This window comes from Dermacentor silvarum, chromosome 1 (assembly GCF_013339745.2).
Source record: "Dermacentor silvarum isolate Dsil-2018 chromosome 1, BIME_Dsil_1.4, whole genome shotgun sequence".
Taxonomy (NCBI): Eukaryota; Metazoa; Arthropoda; class Arachnida; order Ixodida; family Ixodidae; genus Dermacentor; species Dermacentor silvarum.
The window spans coordinates 383,088,862-383,100,026 of NC_051154.1; the positions used below are offsets into that span (position 1 = coordinate 383,088,862).

An 11,165-nucleotide genomic window follows, 5' to 3' on the forward strand; every position below is an offset into this window, starting at 1 on the left:
AATGGGCAAGCTCAAAAAGATAGCGTTGGCCATACCAGTCTCGTCGACCACATCCGAGAGGTCCTTTCCTTGCCTTCGGCGACTGAAAATGTACTTCCGGTCGACGACTGGACAAGCCCGTTTGAACCACCTGGCAATTTCGCACGCCGACAAAAAGCGCTCCCGCAAAATCAATTTGAATAAGGTTGCCGACATCTTCATTTCCAGATCAAGTGGCCCAACGAACACTTTTTCAATGATGGTGAAATCATCGCATCGGACAACAAAGTGATGTCTTTAATAGCAGAGAGAAAGGCACCAACTTACAAGTCAAAGCCAACCACCTGGCTTAGAAAACAACGCAAAAAGTTATACAAAACAACGAAAATGGCGTACATAACAGCGCAAGCAGAGTGAGGCCACTGAGGCAAGAAAACAAGCGCAGTTGCGCTATTTGTAAAACTCCGCAGTCCATGCTGTGCATTTTCCTTTTAATTTTTATTCGTCATATGCTGCATTTGCCGCTCAATAACACAATCCACGCTCGTCTTATATATATATTTGCTACGAGTCCTCTCGCGCTTTTGCGATATTACTGTCTTCGTTATTTATTTACTCATTTATAATGTTTAATTGTTTGGGCACCTGACGATGTTTACTCTACAATGATTTATTCTGCCTCCAGAAAATAAACGAAACCAGTGGCATAAGGCATGCCTTGACAAGTAATGAAACTATTGCGTCATAAATTCGCATTATACTTATGCTAATAATTTGTCATAAGTTGTGTTCAGAAATTGTTATATATCGTTAAAGTTTTATATATGTTACGTCTTATCTTTTCAATATCTGACCTTTCGTCAGGAAAAGATTTCTTGATTGTATCTTTTTTATTAAAACAGGTACAAGGCGTTACATGGTTTTTTTTCATTAATGTGTATTTGTGCGACGTCATGCGCACAAAACAAATATATCTCCCGAACGTGTTTAACTGAATCCGCTTGTCGCATGGCTCATCCGAGAGATGCCACTCTCTTGGTGGTAAGAGAGGACTCAGGCTGTACAACAGAATTGTCTTCTACTTTGAGGTCTTGCAAATGCTCATGTAAGCTCGTCACTTCAGTGAACAATAGGTTCGAGGACACACGAAGTTTCCAGTGTAATTTTTATGAAAGGTAATATATATATATATGCATACATGGGTAGGGTTCGGAAAGCTGGTCAGGCCCCAGCCCCCCCGGAAAAATGAAAACTTTCCGCCTATGCCTATGATCGCGTCTAATATAAGGCTTCAGGTGCCTATTTTAAGCGCCTACAACATGCATATTGATGGTGCCTAAACCGGCCTATAGTGCTGACATTCCGCGTCGCAGACGCGACTCAAGATCAGCAGTGCGCGGAGTCTGTGTATTAATTTCTTTTTGTGTCTTGAGCTGCAGTGTGACGGACATCACCTTTGTCCACTCTTAGCTTGCGAGTAAGCTTGTAAAGAGAGCCATAACGATGGAAGACTACAATGGCTCCTAAAGCAACCATTTTCGAGAACGTCAGCCAAAGGCCTCTAATACGGGGAGGAAGACTTGCTTAATTTTACATCTATGTATATAGAACTTAAATCACTGTTTAATTCTTGTATTTTCTTCTCGTTTGCTTAACTCGTTCTGGTAGAGAAGTTTTTTCTTTTTTTTTCTGGACGTAATGGCATGCGCCAACAAACCTTACAAAACAAAATTGCATTGAGGCGCACCTTGTTTTACGAGTTAACTTGCGAGCGACGTGTCCTGTACAAACTAATGGATAACGCCGGCAGATGCTTATTGCGAATGCGACAAATTCAAACACTGCATGAAGGCTCCGCCCTCTTGCTAAACACCTCTGTAATCTCTCTCTTACCCTTAACTATTGAAGATTATCGGTACCGCAGACACGACCTGCCGCTCAATTTGCGCATAATTGATGCGCAGGAGAGCCAACGGCCGCGTATGCTATACGCAGTTTCTTCTTTTCGATTACTTTTTTGGAGTGCCCATTTTGCAGCGCAACACTAACGAACTTGAAAGAGGAAGATGAAAGGATAGTGATAAATCGGAACACCCGGGAGGTCACAGTTGGCCCAGCTTTATCGTTTGGCCGGCATTCCTGCGACCCGGTCGCAGCAAACAAAAGGTGCCCAAAACGTTTGGTGCGACCCATGACGTCACGTCCGCTATAACCAACGATGTCACGTCCGTTTATTTTCATGGCGGTTGTTTTTCGGGGCCGGTCGCGTTGTGAAGCGGTCCGTATTCCGTGCCTTCTTACAGAGTAAGTAATCCATTTTTCCACTCTATATGCATGTAATAAAAGGTTGGGGCTGTCAGCTGCTTGATGTGTTGCCGTCAGTTATCTTGCGCGCATATTTTGCCTCGTGGCCGCGTCAAATTGCAGCCGGCCCGTGGAATGGGCCGTGGCATCCCATATAAAGCTATAAAGCTGATCCTCCGTCAGGATCGTTAGTACGTGTACAGAACCATCCAGTAGTGTGGTTCAGTGAATGATGCGTGAAAAAACGAGGACGCAAGAAAATCCTGGCATAGGTGAGCTGTTCCGCCAGATCGTGTTGAATCGCGTTTTTGCGCGAGATGGTCGAACAGCTTTGCTACTGCTTTTCTACAGCTTTGCTGCATTTCATTTAATCACCACCTGCATTCTTTTTAATAAGACAAATGGCATTACTGCGCGAAAGAGCGTCTCGGAAGTTTCCCAACAACAGCCAATGCCGCCGTGCCTGTTGCATGCACGCTTACCAGCTACACGCTGTCCTGATGCAGTTGGAACGATTATGACGCAGTATCAGCCTGCTACTGCGGGCTGCAGGATCACGGTGACAATACAATTAAAATAACTAAAGAAATTAATGTAGTAAGTGTGGTGTTCAAACGTTGCCAAGCGTGATAAGCGGACCTGCCTCGTAAGATGCGTTGAATGAATCGGCTTTCTAAAGTCAGCTTCGCCGCAGTAGACGTGTTACGCGGTGAAGCTTACCCAAAAATTATTGCAGTGAAGCATACCAAAAGTGAAAAGGGGCCGCTATCACGGGACATGTATATGTTCCTTAACTATGTACGCGCGCACTCGCCTTCGCCCATCACATTACGCGCGCCCAGGAGCGTAATAAGTGTATTGGCAGGTGTACTCAAATATATGAAAACTGCCAAGAAAAGCTGGTTAAGGCAAGCTCTCTTGTCGAAACGTTTGCACCAGTTTGTGTATTGCGGTGAAGCATACCGATAGTGGGTAGGGGTCACGCGAATCGGGAGTGTAGGGTTTCAGCCAGCGACGAACCCTACCAGTCTCAACGTTCTAGTCTCAACAAAGCTCATTTTTGCGCCAGGATGACGTTTCGACAACTTTTGTTGGCTATTGGTGATGACACAACTTTTTTACAGATAACATTCTCTAAGCCTTTTGAAATGACAGGGAGCACTGACACCGGCCGATAATTTGACATGTCATTTCTGTCCCCTGATTTAAACAGTGCAGTCAGCTTCGCCTGTTGCATTTTTGTAGGGTAAACGCCAGTAGACAAGCAAACATTGAATACGTGGGTGAAAACAGGCACTTTGCTTTGTTGTGTACCTGTCATACTGCTATTAAATTTTCCTTTCCTTTTAAAGTGCTTACGTACATCACATCGCAAGGAGTCACTGTGTAATTAGTGACCTTGTCATGTTAAAAAACCAGGCTCTACTCAAGAGAGGTTGGGGTTAAGTACCTGTGAAATTTTTTTAGAGGGGTAGTTTTCTGAGAAGAAATCAGATGCCAGAAACAGACCTGTGGTATCCTGGGTTTGAGTATTTAACAGTGGAAAGGATACAAAATACATTATATTTCCTGTCTGAAACCAACAAGTAAGTGAAATATGTAAATATATTAAATAGCGTCCATGGAGCAACTGCAAGCTGTGCACACCTAGACCCAAAATGCGCTTCTCTTGCTCCAGTCCATGCAGGCTGTCAGCTGCTTTGTTGAAGCCTCTGGTACATTCTCAGTGGTGCAGTAATTTTTGTCTGCATTTTGCTCAAGTGTGCCCTAGACATAATTGAGTGATTTGCAGTTGCAACTGGACTGCAGCCTCAGCTTGGGAGACCAGTGGTAGGGCACATTTTGTAAAACTAAGCTACACATGGCATTACCAGTTTGAGCAGAGACCTGTTTATATATGTGTCGTCTTTAGCATCTAGATTTTTTACCATGAATTCAGAAAAATCTCCAGCACATTGAGTCCCTAGATTTGAAATGCTGTATAAGTTGTCTTCTTGTTCATTGCGGTTGCGCTTAACTTCTGTCCAAATAGGAGATCACTTCTGCATAGCACATCAAGGACCATTCTTATTAACATGCCTTCCTTTTATTTATCTTACCTACAATCAAGAGCACACGTATATAGCACATGAATGTGCTGTGCTTGAACTTGACTTACATTGCCATGTTTAGTAGCACAGTGCTCATAGTTGGTGTTGGTTCATTCAAGCTAAGCATTACTACAACCTTTAACTGTAGGTATTATGGTGTGAGAGCAGAGAAATGGATATGCAAAGACAGTTGGGCACGTTAAGACATCTTTTTGTGTGTGAAAAGGTGAAAGATACACAAAATGGGATAGAACACGTCCACTTTCATCTTTTCTCACAACAACAACAACAACAAAAAAAAAAGTCGGAGGAATAAGGTTCCTTCACTGTGCCATAGAAACTATATGTTTGCTCTCAAATGTAATTCTGATTCGTTGGATTTGTTCTTGTGCTGTTTTTCTTGAGTGTGCTTTACTTTTCACACGTCAACGTTTCAAACTCGTTTTTATTTTTGACAGACTGAACATCCCACGTCTTGGTTTGACTTCCTGGTACAGGATACTTGCAGTTGGCATGGAGTGGTGAAGCAGCATGGTGTACTTTTATTAAAAGCACAGATTTCACCAGTATAGAAGCAGTTCATCAAAAAAAAAACATGTGTGCTGAAAATAAAGTGTTCCTACCCACATTCCTCAGTGTCTAATTATGCTTGTATCCCTGTGTTCTCTTCAGCAAAACCACTTATATGGGGAATTATTGTGATAAGTGCTTGTGAAAGTTTTCAGGAAGAGCTTTGGACCCTTTTTACTGGTGCACAGGTAAAATGTGCACATTTTGTAAAATTGAAACACCAGGTGGAGTAGCAAACACCAATGCTTGATGTGGCATTTGTCGGGCTTGTGTGTCGGCACATTTTCCATACAACAATATACTCTAGGACAGCATGCTAGCACTACAACGCACCCATCTTTTATGTTAGGTATAAATTACTGCAAGCTCTTTAAAGATGGTCACAAGAGAAATGCTGGCTTTAATTCAAAACCAAAGGTGAAGGAAGCTGTGCAAATGTATTGAGAAATTATGCAATCTGTGCCGTTTACTCAGTTCAGGTAACGTCCAAACGTGCCATAAGGCCTTGATAGCTGAAACCTGAGTAACAACTGGTAATGCAATTAAAGAATCTTGCTACACCTCTAAAAATGAGGCAGTGAAATGAAATTAGTGTCACAATTCCTTTTTGTTGGGACTTCGTTTGGGTTGAATATACTGATTGTAACAACACAAAGTGGAGGGGGTGATGCACATTAGAGAAATGCTAGTCTATTTTTATATTCCACCTTCTCTACGTTCAAAGTGCAGTAAAGTTACCATGGAAAGCTACAGTGAAGCCATTGGTTGAGTCTGTATGGTGGCAATCACCAACCTAACTGCTTGGGTTTATAGTGCCTTACTTGTACATACCTATTTAAACGTTGAGCTATTTGAACATTGATTAAGGTAACCAACATATGAACAAGTAGTTTACTGAGTAAATTACATGGGGAAGGGCAGAAAGATAGGACAGAGCACAGGGGGTGTATTCTGCAAGTGTCAACCAAATGGACATAACCATTTCAACTGCTGCTTAAGTTCTGATTGGCTGGGCTGGGGCACACGTGAGAGGGAGACAGGTGCCCCAGTCAATCAACGTTTCAGCAACAGATGAAATGGATGTGTCCACTAGATGAATACTTTCAGAACACCCCCCCCCCTCCCCGCATTTCTGTCTGTGACCAACATGCCTGGTATGGCACCCTTGCTTTCAATATCCGTCTTTATCAGCAAAAGTGGGAAAGAGCCACGTTTGTGCATGAAACGTTTTCCTGAGGTTGTCTGCCTTGAAGCCCATGGTGGTAATCACAGGAAACAGGGCAGATCCAGAGTAGCACCAAAGGAGAAGCCTTTATCAAGACAAATATGGAGGGGGGTTACTGCATGCTCAAATTTGTGAGCTCACAAGTTTGCCAAGGCCGCGTCGTGTCGGTAGTTGATGAAGACTACATGAGAGAGAGAGAGAGATAAATGAGATGCGAAAGGCAGGGAGGTTAACCGGAAGGTAACTATCCATTAACATGGTTAATGAATAACCACATAGGCTAAAATTATTTAGGTACTGTTTATGAGGACTACATATTTGCTGGAAATCTCTGAAAATAATTGTGCAAGCGCAGAATAACACCCTCCACTAGTGGTGATGTCCTTGAAGGAATGAATATGTATCAGTTGTACCTGTGTGGTGAATAAAGTTACATAAAAAAAAACTTGGCAATAGAAACTAAATTCAGAGTAGTACTCCAAATACATTGCCTCTTCTTTAGGACTAGATGAATGCAATTAATTATAATAATCAATTGAAAATCAAATGCCAACCACAAAAAAAATGTTATAAATGTTTTAGCTCCTACCTGAGAGCCATGATTGTGAACAAAGCTCCAGTTGAACCATCTCTAATTTTTCATTTTCATGATTTGTGTTTAAACTACTTACCATGCCTCTTTCGACCAGACCAGACGAGCCTTCGTCAAACTCTTCACTACTTCAATGCAAATAATTAGAGGTTGGCAAATGTAAATTTTTTCTAATGGGAATAGTAAGTGTCGAATAGTCGAATACAGATGAATACATTTACAGCAGGCTTATTTATCTTGATATAATTAAGCACCGTGCTTGTACTGACTACAAAAAAAAAGAAAAATACTGCTAACTATCAGGGAAGATTAGGATTAGTGAACACAAGTTCACTAATTGTGATTTAAAAAACTGCACAAACACCTCTCAAGATCTTTAGAGCCTGGTGGCAAACAAGAGTTCTAAGAATAAATAGCTGCTGTATGACTAGCTGTAAAAAAGTACTAAATAAATGGTTGTGGCAGAAAAAAAAACGGAAGACAAAAGCTGCAGAAGGACTATTTTGCTGTAAAGACATGTAAAAGGACAGGTTGCAAGAAAAAAATCACCGGTTATAAAAAATTTACATGTTCAGACTGTCAATAAAAATAAATGATAGGCTATATTCAAAAATCAGGAGTTGTCATGTAGCCTTCCATCATGAAATCAAAAACACAGTTTGCATTACCAATTCTGTTTCTGCATTGCTTCGAAAACTTTTGTTGTTTCACTTGTGATAATTTGGGATACTTTGTTAGCAGATGGTGAACAGTAACAACTTTAACGGTCGGTTACTGCAAAGTATTTGGCTAGTTTTATTTAATCAAAAATGCTGAATAGTTGATTATTTTAGAATACGAATAGTTAGCATGTAACGTTCGATTCATATCCAAAACTTCAAATATTCTTCCACCCCTACAAATAATACTTCCTTTACCAGTGTTCATGCCAAAGCCCCCCCCCCCCTCCTTAATATGTACTCGGCATTCACCTCTACAATCCTGAGGCATACTGACATTTTGCCGTGTGGCAACCCAAGCAAATAAAAAAAAAATCCTGAGGCATGATTAGATTTGCATTGTGTGGTAAGTACCAGTCTGCAATAGTTTGGATCTGTCGGCTGTGCTGAGTAATTGTACATCACATACTTGTAACAGTCAAGTAGTGCTTCTCAAGAATCGTGTTCGAACTGCACACACTAAAACATAAGCTGGGATATTCAAAAGACAAGTACATGTTTTGCTTGCCAATCAACGTTTAGTGTGCTCATTTATGTTAGGTGTGCTGTTAAACGAATATTGTAATTTGCTAATGCAAAGAAAAAACAAGCCAGTATCTCTTGCTTTATAAATATATGCACTGAACCAAGAAAGTAATTAACGAAGAAGAACATCAGAAATAAACACAAATATGTGTGCACTTACCGGCATAAAATAATTCTCAATGCAATATTTCATTGAGGCATGCAACTTGAATTAAAGCCAGCTCACAGGCTTTCCAAAGCATTCCCTAACTTGTATGTGTTGCTCAGCAACATTCAAGAAGCTTTCACCAGGTTGATTTTTCCTTTGAATAACTTAGACAATTCTGTCTCGTAATAGGTCATGTAGATGACTTCATTTTTTGAAGTCACATGTCAAGAAACCAGTGCTAGAAGAGAGTATAGCATTATGCACAGCTGCATATTTAAGGCACTTTCTAAAAACACACCGATTCATGATCATTCACTGTGTTAGTAACTATACTCCTACCGAAGCAGACTGAGTACACATCTGGGCTCAGTGGCGCACCCAGAATCTCTGCCAGGGGGTGGGGGGTTGAATTTTTAGGGGGGGGGGTAGAGCAAACACTTGCCTTGCTTTAGCTAGAGGAATCCAACAGCCAATAAAATGCCTAATAATTATAATTATAATTACACCAAGGATGATGACGATCTGTATTCCATCAGCATTTTACTCAATGTAAATTAAGTGTGGATGTAATTAAGTGTGAATAAAGACAAGACAATGATAGAGTGTTTTTGTTAATCAGGAAAATTCGACGACAAGCCACCGCCTGAATTGTAATGACAATGTGAACAGAGCACTAAAGGTACACGTTGGACTGGTGGGGCTGGACGCGTCGGGGGGGGGGGGGGGGTAACTTGGCCACAGGGAGGCGTTACAACTACCGGACCCCCCCCCCCCCCCCCGTCGGTGCGCCACTGTGGGCATTGCATTCAATAGCTGATGTAAAATGCGAAAATTACTGCTTGTAGGTATGAATGAACCAAATGAGTCAGAAATATAGGTTCTCAAACTTCTAGTATTGAGTGTGGCAACATTTACGAAAAACACATTGCAACTGAAAGTTGCAAAGCATGCGCTGAAATAACTGAAATAGCTAGATTTAATATTAAGACCAATAAACAGAAACTGCAAATTCCCAACATTTCTAAATACTTTTCCTCACACTACCCTCATAGAGGTGGCTTCCCTTAATTGCTCACACCTCTGCCTTACTTCTATAATTCCCTGCTCTCGCTGCTTTGCCCATGCTGACTGGCACCTTGCACAAAGGTTAGGGCAAAAGCAGCTTGTGTTGTGAGGCAAGCTGTCCACGTCTGGTAGCCACATGTCAGTTTATCATAGTAAATGAAAGGGAAGCCATGAGGGTAAGTCATAGAGAAGACGGATACCTAGGTTCAATGATAAACTAAAACGCCAAAATGGAACTATTAGGCAGTCCAGAGGATCAGCAAAACTGACATAGATTGGAAAAACTGGAAAGATGCATCATGGTGTATATTTATGTCATACAGGTCCCAGTCAAGTTGAAAGATTTTACTTTCTAATAAACTTATAAGACAATACATGACCAGCAATACTGTATAGGGAACTGAAACAATTTTAATAAAGTCATCTAGAAGTCAGGACAGAGAAGGGACTGAAGTGAGGATGCTAAAGTGGATGAAGTGGAAGCAGAATATGAAGATACGTCTTAAAAAATGACATCCAACACACGCATAAAGGTGGCAAAGATTGGACTCAATGTTCAAGAAGAAGTTGAATATGACAATTTATTAGAATACATACATGAGAGGGCAGCAGCAATACAGCCGAGATAACTGTCATGCAAGAGGAAAGGATGCTAGTCTAAACATTAACAGTTGAGCAGAAAATGATTAAGCATGGGTGCAGGCTCATGTAGAATTCCGTATGGTATGCACGATGTGAGAGTTGAATCTCATAAAGAACCGTGGCCTTACACGCCTCAAATATAAAATGATGTGGGCTAAGATGAGCGTATAATCAATGATAGCATCAAGAGGGGGCCTCCTCCAAAAAAGAGAACAAGAGGGAGAGCGATTTTCGACGTAACAGATACAAGTCATGCGTATCACAATTAACTCCAACATGTCTCGGGGAAGACACAAACTGAATCTGCCAATGGTGTAGGCAAAATGGTATGTGTATATATATATATATATATATATATATATATATATATATATATATATTTATACACACAATATATATACACACGCGTACATACATACATGCATACATACATACATACATACATGCATACATATATTCCGGTGTGATAGGCGTAAAGTACTATATTTTTTTCATACTGTGTTACCCTTTTGAACTTGGGCCATTGCTGTTTTAATATAGCAGCTGCCAACTGGCAGATAAAACGTAAATCTGCGAAACTAAGTCTACGACTGGAATATAATAATATAGCCATTTGCTGCTTGTAATTAATAACCACCTCTTTCTTTTTGCACGCAAATAGTACGCTGATATTCCCGAAAGAGCATCATACAGTAGCTTATTTGTGTTTGTTAACTAGGGCACAAAAATGCTTTACTCAAATCTGCATACTATATTTGTTTGTATGATTGATTAGTTGGTGAACTTGCCGATGAGGACTTTATATTTACTGTTGTAGCAAGATACTGGCAATGTTACATGACTGAAATGTTGCGATCTCACTCAGTATGTACATGGCCCCTTCATACATGACTGACGGCGCACTGTCATTAAATGTGTCGAAGTCAGATAATTTTATTCCATGGAGCTGGATAATCTCTTTAAAGGATGCAGAGAAGACAGGAATACCTTTTGTTGCATTGTTTAGGGAGTCCTTTTACTTGCCAATGTTCCAAAACTGGAACATACAAAACCTGATTTTTTATTTTCTTCCCCATCTATCGCAGTTTTTTCTTTTGTTTTCACATACTCACTGATACATGTAGAAAACATAGCAATTTAAATTTTTATTATCAACCTATTTAGAAGCTTTGGATAAATGCTCACAAACAGGCATATTTTGCGTTCCTTCAGGGCCATACGTTTGTTGAATTATTCGCAGGAAAAAGTAATGTTCAATGAGCAAAGCAGAACTAAAATATCGGCATATGGTTAGGTATTACATGGG

At 40.6% G+C, this 11,165-nt stretch overlaps 1 long non-coding RNA gene across 1 annotated transcript; it reads left to right on the forward strand.

Moving 5' to 3' along the window:
- The first annotated feature begins 2,126 nt into the window (after nt 1-2,126).
- On the forward strand, nt 2,127-4,999 carry LOC125942785 (uncharacterized). The gene is made up of 2 exons (XR_007465356.1): nt 2,127-2,283; nt 4,832-4,999. It is a non-coding gene; the product is annotated as an uncharacterized LOC125942785 (long non-coding RNA).
- The last annotated feature ends 6,166 nt before the right edge of the window (nt 5,000-11,165 follow it).